The following is a 23,040-nucleotide window of genomic DNA, read 5'->3' as shown; positions in this document are numbered from 1 at the left end:
AGTTGTTTCAAATACATACATGAGCAACTTGGTTCATTGTTCTGAGTTATAATGTTAACATATGTGAAATGGATTAAATAATATTACCCTCTAGCATATAAATTTTAGAGAAGATTAAATTTGTAAAGTAACTGAAATTATAGTTATTTGATAGTTTTGATTACTATATAGTGATATTGTTCAGTATTATTGTATTCAGTTACATTATACTTAAATCAATAAAGTTAATAGACAGAAATAGCACTGAGTATTTGTCAAGAACTATCTTTAGACTTTGCCTCAATGTGGAGACATATACCAAGGGGCATATCATATACCAGGTACAAAGGAAAAGGTCCCAGTTCTCAGTGGCATCACCACTAGTCTTTCTTCCAAGATCAAGTCTCTTAATATCTTCTGAAGTAGCCCTGTTCCACAGGCATGTTCAGCAAGCCATAGGACCTATGAAGAAAACAATCATTTTCATGTTTCAAAGTGACTCTACGCTGTAGATGAGCCTTAACATAGCCAGAATTATTTAGCTTTATTTTAATCACTGCTCTTAGCCACTCAATGGCTCAAAAGTGAACAATATTCAATACTAAAAAACAAACAAAACAAGTAAACCCACTGCCAGATCTTAGCTAAGTCAAGTATAGCTTTACAGGAAGTACAAGTGGGTGTAATTAGTTTTATATCATAAAATATGATCTCTCAGAATAAATTAATCATCAACTCCAATATGTTACCCTGATAAAGATAAATATAAGCGGTGAACAATTAGGTAAGCAGTGATCAACCTCTTCATTTCCCGTCTCTCATCTTCTCCCCATCTCATTCTCTCTCTCTCTCTCTCTCTCTCTCTCTCTCTCTCTCTCTCTCGCTCGCTCGCTCTCTCGCTCTCTTTCTCTCTCTTTCTCTCCTCTCCCCCTCTCACACCTCACTTCACAGGATAACCATGAAATGAAATTACTTAGCTTATCTCGAAACATTTGTCACTGGTTAATCTTCATAATTATTTGGAGTTCTTTGTTTAGTATTAGAAGAATAAAAATGCCTGCTCTCAGGGAACTAGAAATCTACCTCATACCTTGCCTAAAAAATACTGGACATTTTTGCTTTCCTTTCTTTTAAATACAAACTAATTTACCTGAATTGGTTAGATAAGGCTGTGTTGCCCAAATTCTCTACTTCTTCCCATACAGTCTAAAGAAAACAACATAACAGTTCATACAATCCATAAATTTTTATATTGGCTTCCAGAACATAAGGCATATGCTTTGCTTTACGGAGAGAAAGATAGTTTCTTCCTCAAATTAATTGTCCTTTATTTGAATTTTAGAGAATAGGAGAAATCTTTCTAGTCCAACCAAGACTATGAGATATGAGAATTTTGCTAACATATCCTCTCCAATAAGTTCTCTTATCCATTTGTAAAAGTTAGTTTCCTGAATGATAAATAAAAGCAATATTTCAAAGTATAATTCTTGCTACTAAAGCATGTAATACTGAAAATTATAATAATCAAGCCACTAGTAAGCTCAATGACATTCCACATGAAGCATTTGAACAACTCTATAACCTTCAAAGTACCTCAAACTGAGTCATAAAACCACTCTTAGAGGGGTCGAGAGATAGAGCTTTTGCCTTGCATGCAGCTGATCCAGGACGAATGGTGGTTCAAATCCTGACATCTCATGTGGTTTCCCATGCCTGCCAGGGGCAATTTCTGAGCGCAAAGCCAGGAGTAACCCCCGAATGCCTCTGGGTATAACAAACAAACCAAAAAAAAAAAAAAAAACCACTCTTAGGTATATATTAAAATTCTAAGTGTGTGAGCTATTAAAAACAGTTGTAATTGGGATTACTTTCTTTCTATGCCAAATGTTTACTTTTGTATGTGAGACCAGAAAGACAAAAACAAGCCAATTAATGAATATTTAGTCTTTGCTATCATCTTGAAAGACTTCAATAATCACATAGAAAAACAGCAAAACTGTTTATTTCTAGAAAGTGTCTTATTATTTGGAGCTCAGTTTCTCCATATATAACTTGAAGTGGATTATACTTTTTTATTTTAGACACTGTGGTTTACAAAGTTGTTCATAATACATTTACTTCTAGCATTTAATAATATTCCACCAAAAATGTAAAATTCCCTCCCACCTGGTCATCCATTTCCCAATCTCTAGGAAGTCTGTCCATTGGCAGGTAGGAATTAAAATGATGAGGTATCATGAGGCTCCTAGGTCCATAAATTTGATGATCTGTAATGCTGGACTGATGAGCTTATATGGTGACTGAGTGTCTCATAGGGACCCTCTGACTGTCCAGTACAATGAGCTGCGAGGCCAGTATGTTCATGAAATTTTCCTGCTCATTGTGCCTGTCTTTACTGCTACTTTTCTTCTTCTTCTTCTTCTTCTTCTTCTTCTTCTTCTTCTTCTTCTTCTTCTTCTTCTTCTTCTTCTTCTTCTTCTTCTTCTTCTTCTTCTTTCTCTTCTTCCTCTTCCTCTTCCTCTTCCTCTTCTCTTCTTCCTCTTTCTCTTCTTCCTCCTCCTCCTCTTCTTCTTCCTTCTTCTTTTTCCTCCTCCTCTTCTTCTTTTCTTTTTCTTCTTTTCTCCTCCTCCTCTTCTTCTTCTCCTCCTCCTCCTCTTCTCCTCCTCCTCTTCTTTTCTTCTCCTTTTTTTTACTCCTCCTCCTTCTCCTCTTCTTTTTTTGAAAAAAAGTTTTTATTTAAGCACACGAGTATATGATGTTGGCTTTGGTAGACTTCACCTAAATAAAAAGAATGAATGACAACTCACATTCTGACTGAATACAGTGAGAATTCAGGAAAGACTTTTCTGTGTAGTAGAAAGATTATTCAACTTTGATCATGATACTTGGGTACTTTAATATAGCTCTTATCTGGAGTAGGTAATAAGCAATAAGCTTCATTTCTTTCTGTTCAGTATAGCACCGGATGTGCTGCAGACTTCTCAGTCATCAGCAGCACTAGGATCCTCCTCAGAAGATAGGTGGGCAAGGAGTTGGCTTAACAAAAGACTTGAAGTCTTGGGTGCTGGATAGTGGCTAAGAGCTTTGGCCTAAGCCTTAGCTACAGAGCAAATGCATTTATTTCTCTAGGTTATTTATACATCTAACAGCAGGTTATTGGCAAAAAAAATAAAAATACATCAATTTACAGGTTTCTCATGTCAACATATATTTAACCATATTAGCAATTTTCTAGGCATGCTGACCTATCTAGAATGAGATCTAATCTTACTATTTCTAGACAATGGCACTCTGGTGATTGTATTTACTATATGACCTAAGGCTAGTGGTTAATGTGGTTAATCTTTGATTTTAAAAGCCTGCCCAGCCTGAGCTGTGAACAGAATTTTTGTTATATTTAATATGTTTTAGATCCACCATTTAAAATCTATGTCTGGGGGTCCAGAATTAGATCTCCAATCATGTACTGCCTTGGTCCAAGCTTTCCACAGCCTTTTATATTTGCTTTTTTAGTGAATCCTTCTGCTCCTGTGTAAGATGACCCTAAAGAGACATTGCTCTTTTTAATTTTTCTAAAAAAAGAAATTTATAATAAGACACTCTTTTTCCTTCATGCACCACTCCTCTGTGACCAGCCTCATCATACCTGTATAAGGTAAGGGATCAAGTGTAGTTATTCCTATGCTAAGTGGGCCATAGTTTAGTCTTATAGATGGTTCCCATCATTTACCCTGTATTAAATATAACCATCATGTGCCTTGCTTTTTCTTAGGAATGTAAAAATTCCTGTTTCCTTTACCTGATCTATTTCTGCTTTATTAGAGGGATAGCCATATGCATCTGTCACAGTCCTTAAAGTGTCTCAAGCTGTCAGATTTTGTGTTATGGGCTTTTCCCTAGATTCTTCTATGAGAGACTCTTCTACTTGTAACTGATCCAAAGTTGTGGCTAAATGATTCTTTTATTATTCTTAATAATATTAGTGATAACTTTTAAGCAAAATTCCTTGATTTTTTTTTGCTAAAGGCTTCTTTTCTAAAAAATCATTTTCAGCTGTTTCATAAAATAATTACCGTGCTCTCAAATGGTTATGCTATGTGTTTCTATAGAACCCAGTGTTCCCAGGTTACTGTAGCATGGAATAATAAAAACAATCATCATTGTTCCCAGAAACGTACATGACATGGGGATTATTTTCTTGCTCCAGGACCACCTGCAACTGTTCCAGGAGACTAACTTCCTTGAAGCCTCAGGTCCGAAAACTAAGAGGTAGATATTGATATGTGCACTTAAGTAAGCAGACATTAAAGATAAAAAAAATGCTGAATAAAGCATTCAAGAATCCAGATGTGGTAGGTAGCAGAACGAGAATTTTGTTTTGTTTGTCTGTTGGTTTTAATATCTTTATTTAGGCACCATGATTACAAACGTTTTTGTAATTGCATTTTACATCCACCCTTCGCCAGTTTGAAATCATCTGTTATTTCTCTTAGCATTTTCATTTCTCTTATGGAAAATGGAAAAATTGAAATCTGCCTTATTTTTAACTTACTTTCTAACAGAAAATTTACTAATTTAATCATCAAAAAAAGGAAAGAAATTAAACAACATGTAAAGCAAAAAAAAAAAAGTTTATATGTTAAGAAAATTCTGGTCTCAAATAGGTGAGAACTATAGTCTGCATTCCCAGGAAGCACTTTAACAAAAACTCAATACTCTGAATTTCTGGCACAAGATGAAACCAAATCTATCAGAAACCTTCTCAATTGTCCTTATTCTAGTTTTGCCCCCACCAAATAATCAATTTAGCAATATAAGACACTCGACTTAAAGTATGGCCATAAAGTCCAAGTTTTTTAACATAAAGAGATGGTCAATTTCTTTTTTTTTTAATTTTTTATTTTGTATTATGAGAACAAAAGATACAAAGAAAGAGGACAAGGTAAAGTTACAGTGGAAGGACAATCACCCATAACATAATTCTCAGAAGTCCCCTTGCTGATATCTTAACTTTGAACTTTCAGCCAAAGAAAGTTAAGATGAATAAAACAGAATCCATGTACAATTACTTTGTTTCTCAAGTCCCCAGATTAATATTAATTAATATTTCTTAACAGCATACAAGGCAATCTAAAGCCATAAAACACGTAACTCCTTAAACATTAGAGGCATAGTATTTTTTACATTTCCATGTACATGCATATTAGCTTAAGTTAACCTCAAATTTTAAGTGTATTTTTATTTTAAGGATTAGAGTCAAAGGAGCACAGTAAAAACGGTGTTAGAGTGGTAATTGTTGTTTGCATAGGCCCACCAAAATATGAGAGGCATGGAAAGGAATAACCTTGGCCTAAATACAAAGAGATCCTACCCCTGAAGTTTCCTGACATAAGACCAACTCTAGGCTTCAGGCAAGTTATCATCCAATCCAAGACATTGTAATGCCAACACACTTTTCACACAGTCTCTGTTGTTGGTATCATGTTTCTGTATTAAAGATCCTGGAATCTGCATATCCTACATTGAAGTCATGATGTGGAGTGTCTTCTCGTTTCACCTCACCATTAAAGGGCAATGCAGGAAGCCCTGTCCTGTAAGCAGATCATTGTTGTTAAGTCTTCTCAGTGTTAAGGGAAGTCCCTTTTGAGCAGGACGATGTCTGAGCAGTGGTAGGGTCTTCCGTGGTAGAGGGTTGCTTCCAGGTGATGTTATAGACAAACCTCACAATTAAGGGGCAATACAGCAAGCCCTGTCCAGTAAGCAGGTCATTGTTCTTGTTCAGTCTTCTCAGTGTTAAGGGGTGTCTCTTTTGAGTAGATTGATGTCAGAGCAGCTGTAGAGTCTTCCCTAGAACCGGGGGTGAATGGAGACTGCCCATTCTTCTGAGGCCTGTGCCAGGTCTTTATGTCAATGTTCAGGGTGTAAGGTCCTATTGCACTACAAGATTTGTGTGTTCCCAAGAGATGGTCAATTTCTTAATTCTAAGTACCTGAATAAAGTTAATTTGAGATTTGTTTACTCTAAGAAGCATCATCCCCTCCCTAGGGGACATAATGAAATACACATTTTGTTTAGCCTTTAACTTGAAGATAACTATCAGTTACTACTATTCACTTAGTTTATAAACTTTACTCACTACAGACATTTTTTTCTCTTTCTGTTGTTGCAATGACAGGAGATCACACACATGCATGTTTACAGTATTCACAGACAGCTGGCTAAGGGGATAAATGTTCAGTAGCAGAACAGAGGACTCCAAACAGCATAGACACAAGACATGCTCAAAATATCTTGTAAGATTCTTATCAGGATTAGGAAAAGGTGCTCAATGTCAGTCGCTGTCAAATGTTGGTAGGATATATTCCTCTTTTGTCTGAGTCCTTGGCATTTATCTTTGGCTTATTTTATTTTAGGTTTTCAGGGAAATGTCTTTTAAAAAAACACTGTTCTCCTTTAGGATTAAGAAAAATAACATTTACATACATGTTTTGACAGATTCAAAGATATAAAAATAATGGATGAATTTACAGAGGGATTCTATATTTAATAAGCAACCCGGAGAATTCTTCATTTTGACATCAACTTTACCCAACTATGCTATTTCACACTACAAATATAGTATGAAAATTAATTTTTTACACTTCAAAAACTTAAATTTTAACCATTTGTTTATTAAAAATGTACAACATAAAATATTTTCCCCTTAAAATGAGATAGGCGTATTAAGAAGGAGAGTAGAAAAAAAAAAAAACTTTGTTTTTTTTCTCAAAGGAATCTTTGTCCCCTCCCGGCAACTTTGAACAGATTTGGCTTGCATATATAAAATAAAAAAAATTTGGGAAGGGGGGAAATCATGTTGTAGAAAGCAAGAGTTTAACTTTTCTTTTTTCTAGAAATACTACATTTGCTACATATTTTCCAAAATTGGTAAACAATTGTTATATATATTTTGTTCAGTAATATTAGCAGAATTATTTTTATAGGCCCTGTTTGAGTCATCTTTTTGGGAGGGGGGTACCAAACCTGGTGGCACTCAGTGTTTACACTTGGCCTTGTGCTCAGGAATTACTCCTGGCAGGCTCAGGAGACTATATGGAAAATGTGGAATTCCAGAGGTCATCATGTGCAAGGCCAGCACCTCATCCACTGTGCTATCGCTCTAGTACCCATCATGTTGATTTTTAATATAATACTTTCTCTGAGCCACAAATTGAAGAAGTAAGATGAAATTATTATCATCCTAGAATTTTTTTTCCTGCAAGTAGTCTTCTTAAGTGAAAAGAAAGAGATTCAGAGAAAGGTCATCTTCCTGAGATGAGGGTAGAGATTAGAATTTAGGGAAGATAAGGTACTAAAAGATTAAGAAAGAATTATAGAAAAATATGTCCAATGAAAGAACCATAACAGCTCCAGAAATCTTATTGGTGTCTCAAGTCTTTTCTGAATACTTAGATGTAAATTTATACAGCATATGGCCAAATAAAGCAAGACTAGGAGATTTAAGTGAGCAAATCTCTAATGATGCACTAAGTGAAAAGACAGTCAAACATTAATCTTCCAAAGGGCAAATCACTGACTACTTTAGTTATTCAAAAGAGATTAAGAAAACTCATACCTTCCATAGATGCAGGACTCTATTAACTTTAAAAAAAGTACCATTAAAATGTTGACTAAATAAAGGTTTTCAGACTAACAAATGATTAGATTTAGAAAAATATGTACTTAAAATATTAATTTTAGGCTGCTGTAGCTTAATCTGACTGGGCCCAAATATACCCAACATGCATATGTTCAGATGCTAAGAGTTAGCCTTATTTTTGATCCTGGCAGGGCTAGAGTAACCATATGTGGTTCCAGGGATTGAGCAGGGTTCAGGTGTGTGGTAGCAAGTGCTATGCAATATCTTTTTGTCCTGAGTGCTCAAGTTTTCTCCCTCCCAAACTCAGTTTTGTACTTGACTTCACAGAGTTGTAAATAGGCTTTGGAACTAATTAAATCAAATGAAGAGTGGAGGCCATAGAAATAGCACAGCAGTAGGGCACATGGCTTGCACACAGCTGACTCAGGACGGACCTGGCGTCCCACATGGTCCCCCAAACCAGGAGCGATTTCTGAGCATTACCGATATAGCCCAAAAACCAAAATAATAAAAGGGGGGGCATATCTGACCCAAACTATAGCAGGCATTTTTGCTATGATTCTACCCTCATCACAGCTTCACTAGGGAAAATAATGATTTCAAAGACCCCCTAATGGGTTGGTTTTGTGTCTCCACCAGAGTTTGGATTCTGGGAATCAGAAATATCCAACACAGGCAGGGTCCATTGCTCAGGCTGAAAACGGAAGCCGCTATTCTACAGGTCCTATTAGATAACACAAAGTCTACTGTAGGCGAGGGTTGGACAAATTTTGATGCAGCGTAAGGCATTCCTAAACTAGACACTTCCTAGCAAGAGTGTGGGTCTGCAATGAACAGATAATGCTTACTCTGAAGGGCATGATCCTGATTTAGGGCTGATCGTAGGAGGCAGATTGGACTAGAGCACAAATCATTCCCAAGTGTATTCCAGTGACTCCTAAATTTAATTTTGAAGATATAATTTCCTAAATTTATTTGAGAATGATGCAACACTAAATAGAAAATATTGCTCATGTCTAAATCATTGCACGTACCCTTTCACTCTGCCTTCCATAAACACATTTATTTGATTTCTTTAACATTGCCTTAACATATCATTAGCAAATATGAATCTTGCTTCCCCACTATTCTCTGACTTTAATGATATGTATGTCGGGTAAATTTAGCTTACTTTAAAATTAAGTTTGGACTATGTCAGAACAAATTCTTGACTGTTCTTAAACAGAACTTTTGGCATATTTTTCTCTTAAAAAAGATGGACAGCAAAGTTGATTCAAGATTTCCTTTTTTTTCTTCTTCTTCTTTTTCTGTCAAATAAAATACCTAAACCTTTTCATTCTGATTTTTATAGGTGTTTGAAATATTCTTTTCTCACAAGTGGTTTCAACCTTATTTCTTTTTAGGAGAGAGATAATCACAAGAGGTGCCATTTCTTGGTGTAAGGACAATATTAAGTTAAATATAGTTTCGGAAGACTAGAACCAAAGAAACTTTAAGATTAGTAGTGTTCTTCAAAATAATCCATCTCCCAAATAAAATGAGTACAATTCATCAAATCAACTTGAAAATATTTTAAAATGTCAAGTTTTTAAATATTAAAGACACTTTTATGAATTTGAGTTCATTACCTGGAAATTGAGATAAAAGTTCTGTCAGTGCCTATTCTTGTCCTTCTGTGGGTGATGCCCTGTATCCTTAATTCTGACCATCACAAAGAACCAAGAGAAATTTTCTGATAAGGATCTGGCAGACAGTACTTCAGGATGCTATTCTGCTCATAGCCCTAAATTGGGCTCTTTGGATCCTAGGCCACAATATTTTTCTCTCTGCTATCTGAAAAGAAAAAAAAAAGTATGACTTCCATTTCACTCAGTACAATTTTAGAGTGATTAAAGCAAGAGAAACAGAAGGAAGAGGAACGCAGAGAGGAAGAGAATGAGTGCAAGAGAAAAAAATAAGAAAAATGAGAAAACTGGTAATTCCTTATGATAAGTGTACTTTTTCCTGACAATAAATTTTATCAGGTCAATTTTTTGCTAGAACTCAGTACTCCATATTTCCAGAAAGCGTGTTTGTACCTTCAAATTTTTATATATAAGTGAACTACCTAGAAATTGTATTTACACTTAATATATAACTTATTATATAGTATAAACTTATTATCATATCTTATTATATATTAATATATAAGTATATATCACATTGTATATTAATATATTGATATGGCTATATTATATATTATATTATATTGTTATATTAATTTATGGTTTGATAGTGCACTTTTAAATTAATTTTATTTTCAAAATAACAGGTTCTTTTTAGTACTATTGTCAATGAAGTGAAAAGTCTTAGAGACTTGTCTAAGATGCAGAAGACATGCTTAATCCCCAAAGGCAAGAGAAGAGCAAGTCCTGAACAGTCCTGGGTTCTCACTTTCTGATCCCCTTCACCTCTGAGATGGCTACAAGAACTGTAATGAAAGAAAAATCCAAAAGCATTTGTATCACCCAATTTTTAATTTAACATAACTACCTTGTCACATTAGTTCCTATGGGAAGGTTCTGAGCTTTTATTTAGAGCAGAGTTTTATAAAGGCAAGAAACCTAAAAAGTAATGAATCACGACTCATTTCATACTAAATATGATTTCTGACACCATCTACTGTTCCTGTTATATCACTCAGTGTGTCCTGAAAAGTGACCAGCATATAAATCGGTGATTATTAGTTTCATAGGTTCTTTGGTAATAGTCTTGAAAGCAAAATCCAAATAAATCCCTTCTCTTTATATTCATAAATTTAACAATATATTTTGCATTTGGAGATACATAAAAATTCTTGTGGTATTCATTTTAAATTTTTAAAGCACAACTGGAAAGGCTCAGTTTATTCCTGACTCTTCACTCAAGGATTATTTCTAGTGGTATGTGAAGGACCACATAGAGTATCAGGGATGGAACCTAGGGTGTCTCTACATGCAATGCAAACAAGCACTCTGCCCTCTGTACTCTCTCTCTAACCCCTACTTTGATTTCTTGTTTTATATTTTACTTCTGATAGATGTATGTATGTTTAAAATTAGCAGGTAGACAATAGCATAAATAACTAGCTGATATAAGAACTGATACCTTCCTCCTACCCTAAAGAATCATTTCACTTAATATTGAAATGTACTTGTCTTGTTGAAATCTTGAGATACTCTGGAGAACCCCTCTTTCCTGTCAGGATAAAATCAATTACAAACTCTAAAATATAAAATCTTTAATTTTAGAGGGCAGGTAGTCCTGCTCAGAAGACAGTTTCATATAATAGACCTCACAGATGATAAGCCCATTAATACTATTAATGTTTAGCAGGTAAATTTTGTATAAGTCACACTACTACTAGATTCATGCTATTACCTTCTCCTATCCTTTTTAAAATAATTGCATTTTTATCAGTGAACATAATTTGCTATCCACAGATGTTTTAATAATTATAATGATATATGCCTAAAATCTATATAATTTTTGTGATCCAATGCTACCTGAATAAAATAAGTAATAGAGAATTTCAATGTCCTTTAACTCTGAAAACAAGAAATATTTAATAAAGGCCTGTCAGATTCTTTGACCTCTCAGCCTTGGAAGTTGAATTAGTTGATTTTTTTTTTCTTTTTGGCTTGAATTCTAGGATCAATACTAGATTTAGGGAGAGTTGAGAAACAGAGTCAGCAAAGTTACTGTGTAGAAAACAAACAAACAGCTCATTTGTTCAATTTTTCTATTTTTTCCACCTTCTTTATTTTGTTCCAAATCAATATATCAAGTTTTCCCCTTGACCCTCCTGTGTCTCTGTGGCTAAAATTCTGCACTTCTGTAAGAATGCTTCAAACTTAATCTATAGGGATGTATTTTATCCCAAACAACTTATTGTTTTACTGTAATTCCAACTTGCCATCTACTATCTTTTCTTCAAAAGTCCTAATTGGTGATTTTTAAAAAACTTTTATGCAATATTCTGCCTATATTATTCTTATTTTATCCATTACCCAATTTAAAGCAAAACTATGTTCTGACATGCCAGAGTCCGGGAAAAAGAAAACCCTCCTTTTTTCTCAAGTCTTTCTATGATGACAATGATTTTAGTGAAGTCTTTTGTATATTTTGTGTGGCAAATTTAAAGGATGAATATTGGGGAAATCTTGGGACTTTACTCAAAATCCACCACCACCATCACTCAAGTCTCTTCATAGTGGTCCTTCAAATTGGGGCAAGGGTAGCATGACAAAGTGAGCATCTGTGTGTGTGCTTCTCTTCCAGGTCAATATAAGGTCACATGAAGTATTTCACATTTTCAACACATACATGGAATAGCAGTGAAGCATACTACTTCTGCCCTTAGTACCTTTCAGTCAGCTCCTGTGATGCATTGCAAAAACTATTACAGCATCTTTGTGCTGAGTTTTGTCAAGAAGCATTGAGTTCAAGAAGTATGAGTTCCTTACAGCTGTTTTTTTTTTAAGTTTTTATTGTGATCAAAGTGTATTACAAATCTTTCACTGCATCATTTATGGTACATAGTGACAATGAATGAGGGGCATTCACACCACCAGTGCTGTCCTCCCTCCACCCCTGTTCCCAGTATTCATCCCATATCTCCCTCCTTTACCCCCCAGAATGCTAGTGCAACTGGTCTCCACTTTACAGCTTGTTGTAGATTGAGCACCTATTCCACCGTCATTGGAGATAAAAAGGATAAAAAAAAGGGAAAAAAAATTTAGTGACAACTACCAAAAAAAAAAAAAAAAAAAAAAAGAGAGAAAAGAAAAATGAAAAAAATAGACCCGGCAAATAAAAATAAAAATAAATCTCTAAATAATAACCACAAGAGTGAAAAAGAAAGAGAAAAGTGGAAGAAAAAAAAGAAGGAAAATAAAGTAAAAAACTAACAAATCAAAATAAAACAAGAAAATGTATGGGTGCTGGAGTGGTTGGGTTTGGCGTTCCCCCCACTTTTTTTTTTTTTTTTTGCATAGGCACAGTAAGCATTGGGGAAGAAAGGGAATTCCCGTGGCCTAAGAGATTCAGGGTTTCTCCATCCTTGAAGCGTACCATCATGGGATCAACCCCTGGCTTCATATCTACTCATTACCCCATACCAAAGGCTTTTTTGTGATGCCAAGAAAGTTTCCTCTCGGTTGTGTGTGAGAAAATCAAGCCACTGTAGCTAGCAATCTTCGTATTTGTGCAGGTCAGGGTCTAGGATAGAGTCTCTATAATATTGATGGAATTGGATGTTTTTGTACTGAGTGAATTGAGACAGAGGTAGAATGACAAATAGAAATTATTATCATTCATGTGAAACAAAAAGACACACATCAAGGGATTATATTAGAGCCAAAGAAAACATCCTGATATTATACGTTTGGAACTAAATTTGATAATGAGCCCTAGGAAGATGATGGAGGCACATAAGCATTCTTGTGGTAGAAACAGATATGGTGCAATTTTGTAAAACTGTTTAAATGATGGTGTTTCCAATAATGCTTGTATTTAATAGGAAATAATAACAATTTCTGAATAAGAGCCCATAAAATAGACCATTTGATCCTTATCAGCCAGGAAAATACAAAAAAAAATTTAGGAACAAATTAATCAAAGAAGATCCAAAATTTTATAAAGAAAACTAATAAAATGTATTTGAATTTAAAGAAAAAAAAAAAGAAGTATAAGTTCCACTTTTTTCTCTCTAGTTTTAGTGTTCCAAAGAACTCCATGAACAAGAAGCACTTTTAAAAGTCCTCTTGAGTCTAACACAGATATAGATTCTCCTTAATGGAAATGCTTCTTTAACCTTTAATATTTAATCACTGAGTGGTCGCTCAGCCTCAACCTCTCCACTCTGAAATGGAGTCACTCTTAGTGCTCATTTAATTTCAGTGGGAAGGCATGGATGAATGTCATGTATATTTCCCATAGATTGTCTCTTCTCATTCTGAACACTATTTGTCAATCTGGCCTCTATTATTTACATATAATATATTTATATATATATATAAATATATATATTTATATAATTACTTATATATATTATATATATTATATATATACTTATATATTATATATAATTACTTATATATTACTTATATATATTTATATAATTTTCTAAATTAAATTTTAATTGATTAAATAAATGTGTTTCTCTGTAGCTTTGTAACTACCAAAACAGAAAATAAAAGAAAAAAAAGTTATTTTTCAAAAGTCTTTCAGACATGTCAAACCACCAAATTAAATATTTGTCTTTGCTAAGACTACACTTTCAGAAGATTTCTGAAAGAGCAATCAGAGACGACTCTCTCTAGACTAAAATGTAGCCTACCTTTAGCTACACTAAATTGTTGAGACTTTGATGAAAACATTAAGATGGCCACCTGACTTCCCATATAAAATTAACCTTCTAGTACATTTGGATTAGAATAGCTGCCAAACCCAGATTCAGGAGAGACATCTTTTCACTCTCATAGAATTTCACAGAACCCTGGACTTAGCCACAGTGTCTAAAAGGGTAAAAAAAAGAAAGGGGGGGGGAGACAGACAGACAGACAGACAGACAGACAGACAGACAGACAGACAGACAGACAGACAGACAGACAGAAGAAAAATGTCTGTCCCAGAGGAAGGCATGATGAAGGGTGGGAGGGAAACTGGAGACGCTGGTGTTGTACATTGTATGACTGAAACTCAATCATGAACAACTTTGTAACTGTGAAAAAAAAACAACTGTATTATGAACAACTTTGTAACCGTATTGTTAAAATAAAGTAATTTTTAAAACAAAATAAAATATGTATAAAATATATAGGAGAAAACCCCACTAAAAAGAGCCCTAGTCTGTGTGTGTATGTGTGTGTGTGTGTGTGTGTGTGTGTGTGTGGTGTGTGTGTGTGTGTGTGTATCTCCTAAGAAGGTTTGTATTTCTCTTCTTATTCTCTCTTTTGTTTTGAGGCCACATTTAGCTGTGCTCAGAGCGACTCTTCATAGTACTCAAGGGACCATATGAGGTACTGAGGACCAAAGCAGGGTTGACTATATGCAAGGCAAGTGCCTGACTCACTGTACTGTTTCTTCAGCACAGAGACATAAATTTCTTGAGAACAATCATTATGAATTTTATTTCTAGTGCTAACATGGTACCAGACACATGGTGGGTTCGTGAGATATTATTTTCAAACCTGTGAATATATTGCTATATGCAAATGAGCTGGGTATAGGATGACTTTGGAGAAAAGTGCCAGTGTAACTAGCCTTTTGGTGATGATCACAATGCAGTAGATACTGGTGTAAAGTACACAAGTACACACCTAATGCTTGTACAACATTGTAAACCATTATTAACTCTTCACACAAATAATGAATCAAGAACTGAAAATCCTAAAAGAAAAAAATTTCAGAAAAGCCCCAGTTTTCTCTCTTTTATTCACTAGAATCTCCTGTAGAATGGGGGTTTAAGAAAGTCACCTTTTGGCCAGGAGCCAGAAGTCCTTCACCTGAGCTCTCTGAGACTCTAGAATGCCCTATACAGCTGCTTCTTTGTGCTGATTTCACTCCACAATGTGGATAGAATCTGCAGCTGTGGCCAAGAATACAGAACAATGCAGATGAAGGAACATGGAAACAGAAAGGTTAAAGTCTACTGTCAACTATACATTCTCAGTGAAGTAAAACAAAAATAAGAAAAATGCAATCCAAGGGTTTCAAGTATAAAGGAATTTTCTAATTCAACTACTCAAAAAAGAAAAATGTCTCACAAACAGCATCTTCTCTTGGACGTCAAATTGCTCTGCTGACAGCATTTTTAATCAAAAAGTTCAAGGAAGAAAGATGAGTGAAATTTACAGAGAAGCACCCGGAGAGAATAAAATGAGATATTCAGTGTGCTTGTACTGGTGACAGTCAACAGAGACTTGAGTTTTTGCTCTGGAGGCTCTTGACCTTGTTATTGGACCTATTACTCTGAATATGGGGACACTGGAATCTGAGTGGCAACCATGTGCCTTGGGATAAGTGCTGTCACTAGGAAAATACACCTTTTTAGATTGAGTCTATGCATTAATGCAGAAGATAGCAATTAGGACATGCTAATGGGACAGCCCCCCTCCCCAGGTGCTTTGTTATTGTGCAGAATCATACAGTTCCTTATCATTGAGTGAGATCCACACAAAACACTATTTAAAAACTTAGTATGAGTCATACTTGGCTTCCTATGTCTCAGCTTGTACTGAAAAAAATTCTAAAAAGATTTTTATTTACTATAAATATTTAAGTGGCTGGAAACATCTACCTCTGGGAAGGGTACTAAATGGAATTAGAGCAGGAAAGAAGATATATCCTGGGACCGTTAGAACTGGTGTAACTGTTCAAGTCATGAGATCCTAGGGATAACAATTATGAGTATAACCCACAAAATAAGAAGATTCATATTTAGTCTCTAAATTTTCCCAGTTTTTATAAACTGTATTAAAGCCCTGACATCCCACTAAACTTAATGCAGTACCCAGTATATAGAAGATTCGTATCGAATGCTGGCCAATATAATATGACTCATAAACCTATTAATCATAATAAAAATGATGCAGAATTTCTTCTCAAGTCCTATCAAATAATAAGACAAGCTCAAGACTTCTAACTCAATGGTCATGTAGAATTCAGCTTGCACAAATTCTAAAACCATTAAAAAATAACCACTTAGTATCTTGCCTATATTAAATAATATAAGCATCAATTCTAGAAAAAATATGATGCTCCCTATAAAAATTTTAATGACTTTGACGACTCAATGCACTCAAAAAAGGGAAACAAATACCTGATGTAGAAGAATAAAATACATGCCTTCTTTGAGGAACATAGAGTTCTAGAGTGGGAGGATTGGGAAAAGTGGAAACTTAAGAGTATTGTCCAACTATGCATTGCCCACTATGCATAGGCATACTGATAAGATGTAGCATTTGAAGGTCAGGCTCCTACTACAAGCAGCAGTATGGAAAAGGATGAATGTTGGTTCAAGAAGAACCAACAAAGGCGCAGAAGCTTCTGCACCTCAAAAAAAATAGTGCCCATGATACAAGAACCTGGGATAAATGCAGATGAAGGAACATGGAAACAGAAAGGTTAAAGTCTGTGGGAGAAACTATTCACCCAATACCCATCAGATAAGGGGCTAATATCCAAAATATACAGGGCACTGACAGAACTTTACAAGAAAAAAACATCTAATCCCATCAAAAAATGGGGAGAAGAAATGAACAGACACTTTGATAAAAATGAAATACAAATGGCCAAAAGGCACATGATAAAATGCTCCTCATCACTAATCATCAGGGAGATGCAAATCAAAACAACGATGCGATACCACCTCACACCACAGAGATTGGCACAAATCACAAAGAATAAGAACAATCAGTGCTGGCAGGGGAGTGAAGAGAAAGGAACTCTTCTCCACTGCTGGTGGGAATGCCGTTTAGTCCAACCTCTATGGAAAACAATATGGAGATTCCTCCAAAATCTGGAAATTGAGCTCCCATTCGACCCAGCTATTCCACTCCTAGGGATATACTCTAAGAATACAAGAATACAATACAAAAACCCCTTCTTCACACCTATATTTATTGCAGCACTATTCACAATAGCCAGGCTATGAAAACAACCAAGATGTCCTTCAACAGACAAATGGCTAAAGAAACTGTGGTACATATACACAATGGAATATTATGCAGCTGTCAGGAGAGATGAAGTCATGAAATTTTCCTATACATGGATGTGCATGGAATCTATCATGCTGAGTGAAACAAGTCAGAGGGAGAGAGAGACACAGAATAGTCTCATTCATCTATGAGTTTTAAGAAAAATAAAAGTCATTTTTGCAACAATTCTCAGAGACAATGAGAGGAGGGCTGGAACTTCCAGCTCACTTCATGAAGCTCACCACAGAGTGGTGAGTGCAGTTATAGAAATAACTACACTGAGAACTACCATAATCATGTGAATGAATGAGAGAACTGGAAAGTCTGTCTAGAATACAGATAGGGGTGGGGTTGGATGGAGGGAGATTTGGGACATTGGTGGTGGGAATGTTGCACTGGTGAAGGGGAGGGTGTTCTTTACATTACTGAAACCTAATCACAATGATATTTGTAATCAAGATGATTAAATAAAGAAAAAATATTTATAAAAAGGAACCAACAAAGGCATGTGCCCAAGAATGAAACCAAAATCACAGTAGGAGAAAGACATGATGTGGAATGTAATGAACTATTCAGAGAAGAGTGAAAAACAGAGCATGTCTAGACCCTAGAGATATCAGTGAGAGATGAAATCACCAGACCCTTCCCAATATTAAGATGCTGATATTTTTCACCAGCAGGTCCACACTATCAGACCATTCTTGATGCTCAGTTCTTACTGAAAGTTCTACTACAATTGAGGTCCTCCCATTTCTTTTACCCTATTTTTATTTTTTATTTTACTATAGCACTGTGATTTACAATGTTATTCATAGTTGAAGTTTAGAAATACAAATTCTAGCACGAAACACACAGCTGTTATCAACTTTCCTCCAGGAGTGTCCACAGTTCCCTTTTGCCCTCTAATGTTCTTTGTTTGTAGACACATTTATAACTCTGTTGTATTTGGATCTGTTTTAGGTGTTGATTTTGTGTTTTAGTGATAAGAGTTATATCATTCTTCTACATCAACACATCTTGGCCCTAAACTCCTACTCCCAATATTTATACTCTTCCACTTCTGACTTTCTCCTCCCCTCAGTTTCTTTCCTTCTCTATCCTTCTACTCCCTATAAACTGGAGTCATGGATGAACTAGGCACCCCATATATTGTATTCCCTCATCCAGTTATTTCATATATTACAGATAAGTGGCATTATTCTGTTTACCCTTCTTTGACATACTTCACTTAATATTATGTCATCTAGTTGCATCCAAATTGAGTGAATTGAATAATTTTATCTTTCCTTTTGGCTGTATAGTATTCCATTGTGTATACCATATCTTTATAATCTACAGTATACCATATATTTAAAATACACTCCTCTACCTTTGGGCACCTATGTTGATTATATATCATAGCCATTATAATGAGTGCTATGATGAATCATGATGTACATTTGTCCTTTTGAATGTCTTTGTGTCCTGGAGACATATACTTAAATAGAATTTCTGGAGCCCGGAGAGATAGCACAGGGGCGTTTGCCTTGCAGGCAGCCGATCCAGGATCAAAGGTGGTTGGTTCGAATCCCGGTGTCCCATATGGTCCCCCCTGCCTGCCAGGAGCTATTTCTGAGCAGACAGCCAGGAGTAACCCCTGAGCATTGCTAGGTGTGGCCCAAAAACAAAACAATAAAAAACAAAAAAGAAATAGAATTTCTGTGTTATACAGCAGTTCAGTTTTTACATTTTAGGGAAGAACTGTTCACAAAAAGAACATATACTAAAATTTATAGTTTATAATTTTAATTTATAGTTTTTAAATTCTATATTTTATAAATTATCTATGTAGAATCCTATGCTATGTAGTATACAGAATTGGTATAGACATTCTATAGTTAGTCTAATCCAGTTCAAAGCACAAAAGTCCTATTTATTTTACATCTCAGTTTAAGAAGCACTTCAGTATAAATGAATTATGTTTTTGATATCATCTAACAGAGCCAAGTTCCTTTCTTTCAGAGTCAGTACTATTTGTTTTCAGGCAAGTTATATAATGCATAACTTCACTTTATGCTATTCATCTAGTAATCTCTATGATTTAGTAATCTCTGGAGTTAAAAGTGCACAGTCTATAGAACTATATGTCAGTCGTCTCTTTCCTTTTACAATAACATATTATTGGTACAATTATATGATTATAATCGAGTCCCCCTCACTAGCCTATAAAATATATGGGAAAAGTGGCTCATAGGATATAGGAGACAGTCTCCAGTACCTACTAGGCACAGAGCACACTCAACTAATATGTAATGAATATTTCATAAACTCTCAGAAAGACATTTTACAGGTTACAAGCTAAAATTCAAAAAGCTTCAAAAGTACCATCCAAGTTCATTTGAGAGTTAGTAAAAAGCTGATAAGTGATTATGTCGGATGTTATGTCAGCAACTACACAGCACATATGTTTTTCATCGCCCCATGCCATTTTAAAAATAAAGCAGAGTGGCATATTTTGAAATATGAGCTGGAAGAAAACTGTACCTCTGTAAATATGAGGTCAAGAGATACAGATGTCCTTACTGACCTCTGCCCAACAGGGGCTTAGCAGGATCCTTTAGGGTAGTTTATAAGGTTCCTGACAGTCACAGCAGCTCATTCAGCCTTCCTGTCTTGTCGGGAAAAGAGTAAAAAGGAGGGCATTGAAAGGAGTAAATCAGTGTAGACTAGTGATTTATAATCTGGCAACAGTCTCTGCCTACCTCCTTCATCATTTTACCACTACGACCTTGCTAAGGGCATGGCCAGCTTGTACCTGCTCTATTCTCCCTGCATTCAGCCTCCCACCATTCTGAGCCGATGGCATCTGCAAGAACAGAGCCTTTCAGCCTTTCTCTGCAGCAAGAGTGGAAGGGCTCTTTTCTTTCTAATCTTAAAACTCCTTAGAAGCACAATTAGTGTTTATGGGCTGCCAGTCCATTCTTTATAAACTCCATTTCCCCCCATGACTCAGATTAAGACTTGTACTCAGCATAATGCTGATAAACACAATGTTAAGATATTTTCATTTATTTCAGGATTTTTAATAATGAAGGAAAAAGAAACATTTATACATTAGAAAGGTATATAATTTCTGCAGTAAGCAGTTTGCTTTTCTAAGTGGTCATTGCACACATTTTTTCCAGCTAACCTGCACTTGGTCTGACAGGTTCATTAGATATGCATGTATATTTTTTAATAAAATGAGATAGGGTTCTCTGATGAATATAACAATACAATCCATTGGGAGAAAAGGTATTGAGTACCCCAATAATGAGTGCCTCCTGGAATGTCCCCATCCCCCTGTCTGCCTTTTATTATTGTTTTTCTAAAATGAGCCTGTAACATTAACACTGTCTCCAGATATGTAGAAATGCATGAGGACACCTAACTCTCTTGCATCCATCAACTCCTAATGCAAGCACATTTTTATTTTGCCTCTGAAAAATTTGTTTTTAATTGCAATTTAAAAGATGGTTGACTTGTTCAGATGTTTACGCATTCTATTACTGAATAATCTGTATTTTTATTCATGTAAAATTCCTTAAACATTTTTCTTCAAGTAAATGTGACTTGAGGAAAAGCCCTTTATTATTTTTTTTGTCAACATAGCCAGGCACCATACATGCAATAAGGAACTTTATTATATACGTAGTTGACGCAGCTCCTGATAAAATTTCTTATTCAATTTTTTTAAACATTTTTTATTATGATAAGGTTTATAAGGAAGAAATTATTCTGGTACAATCTAATTATTTCTAGAAAGTAACAAAAAGAAAAAATCAATGAACCAGATACAAGAGACTTCAGTTCCAGTCTTGGCACTAGAAGTTTACTAATCATTATCATCCTGGGTAAGTTAAAACTTGCATTCACTTAATTATGCTTCCCTGAACAATGGCAATAATTATGCATTCATGTCTAACTATGAATATTGTTAAGTGTTCATTAAGATGAAATAGAGGCACTTGGGGATCCATGAACGGCTGTACAGATCGTCATCACTTTACTCTAAAAATCTCCCACAGAGTTGGCATGGGTAGAAATTAGATCATGCTGAGCATTTATGTATCCTTTTAGCTGTTTGGCTGTTTTCTGTCATAACAACTTTAAATAGGCCCTCAAGAATCAGACAGCACATTGATGAGAATCACATGCAAGGAGGAGTAGTATAAAATGGATTTAGGGGAAAAAACAGGTGTCACATCATGTTATACATTACAAGTAGGGCCAAGAATCTGGAAAGCATCGTTGAGAGAATTGAAATGTTCTAAACAAAAAAAAAAATAACTTATGCTGATATGTATTAAGAGGCTCCTGAGATTGTTTTATGTAGAACACTGGGGAAATATAAAGACCACTTGGAATGTTTTCACAGGAGTACCATCAAAAAACGAGGAAATCTCTGCTTTGGAGCTGAGCTGACAAGGATTTCCTGATAGATTGAATGTGAAGCATAAATATTAAAGGAAAAAGGAGGGGCTGGAGAGATAGTAGATTTAGACAGATTAATTAATAGATCAATACTTTGCAAGTAACAGAACTTGGTTAAATCACTGACCTCACATTTGTTCCCCTGAACACTAACCAAAAGTGATGCCAGAGAAGAGTCAGGTATAATCTCTGAGCATGCCAACTATGCTCTTCCCAAAATAAACAAACAACCGATAAAGAGGGAGATGGGAAATATGACTCAAGTAGCAAAGCACATAGATTGTATGTGTGAGGCCTTAGATACAATCCCTAATCCCAGAGAATATTGCTCTCTTTCAGAGGACAGAACAGAATACTTCTTAACTCATCTAACTCATTCTATAAGTCCAGCATTAACCTAACCACAAAGTATATAAAATCATTACAAGAAAACTATACCAAAACTCGTGAACATAAATAAAAGTTTTCTAATCCAAACTCAAAAGTTTACTGATGGACTTTGACAAGCATATCTTAAATTATTAAGGAGAGACAGAAGATCCAGGATAACCAACACAATAATGAAAGAAAAGAATAATGTTGAAGGACTGACTGCAAAACGTCATAAAACTATAGTGATCAGGGGCCGGCGAGGTGGCGCTAGAGGTAAAGTGTCTGCCTTGCAAGCGCTAGCCAAGGAAAGGACCACGGTTCGATCCCCCGGCGTCCCATATGGTTCCCCCAAGCCAGGGGCAATTTCTGAGCGCGTAGCCAGGAGTAACCCCTGAGCATCAAACGGGTGTGGCCCGAAAAACAAAAAAACAAAAAAACAAAACAAACAAACAAAAAAAAAACTATAGTGATCAAAAGTATGGTATTGGTGAAAGTATGGACAAATAGATTCCTGAAATTAGAGAGTTCCGAGCTATAAAACACATATAAGACAAACACAGAAAAACAGCTAAAAGATCTTGAGCATGACATTTTTTAGATCCAATACCAAAAATATTATTCATGAAAGAATTGATTGATAATCAGAATTTTGACTCTGTGAAAGACTGCGATAAGAAAATAAGAACACACATTATATTAGAAAATAGAAAATTAGTAGAAAATAATTGTAGAAGACACATTTGATGAAGACCTAGAGAAAGACAGGATTTAAGATATTCATTTTTTTAAATGTCAGTGATCTCTAAAAAAAAAAAAACTGGATGTAAATTGCTCGTCTTAACACAGGCAGAGAGTAAATTGGATAAAGAGCCTGATTTT

The sequence above is a fragment of the Suncus etruscus genome, chromosome 12, assembly GCF_024139225.1.
Source record: "Suncus etruscus isolate mSunEtr1 chromosome 12, mSunEtr1.pri.cur, whole genome shotgun sequence".
NCBI classification, from domain to species: Eukaryota; Metazoa; Chordata; class Mammalia; order Eulipotyphla; family Soricidae; genus Suncus; species Suncus etruscus.
The sequence above is the reverse complement of the archived record's forward strand: the minus strand, read 5'-3'. Positions refer to the sequence as shown.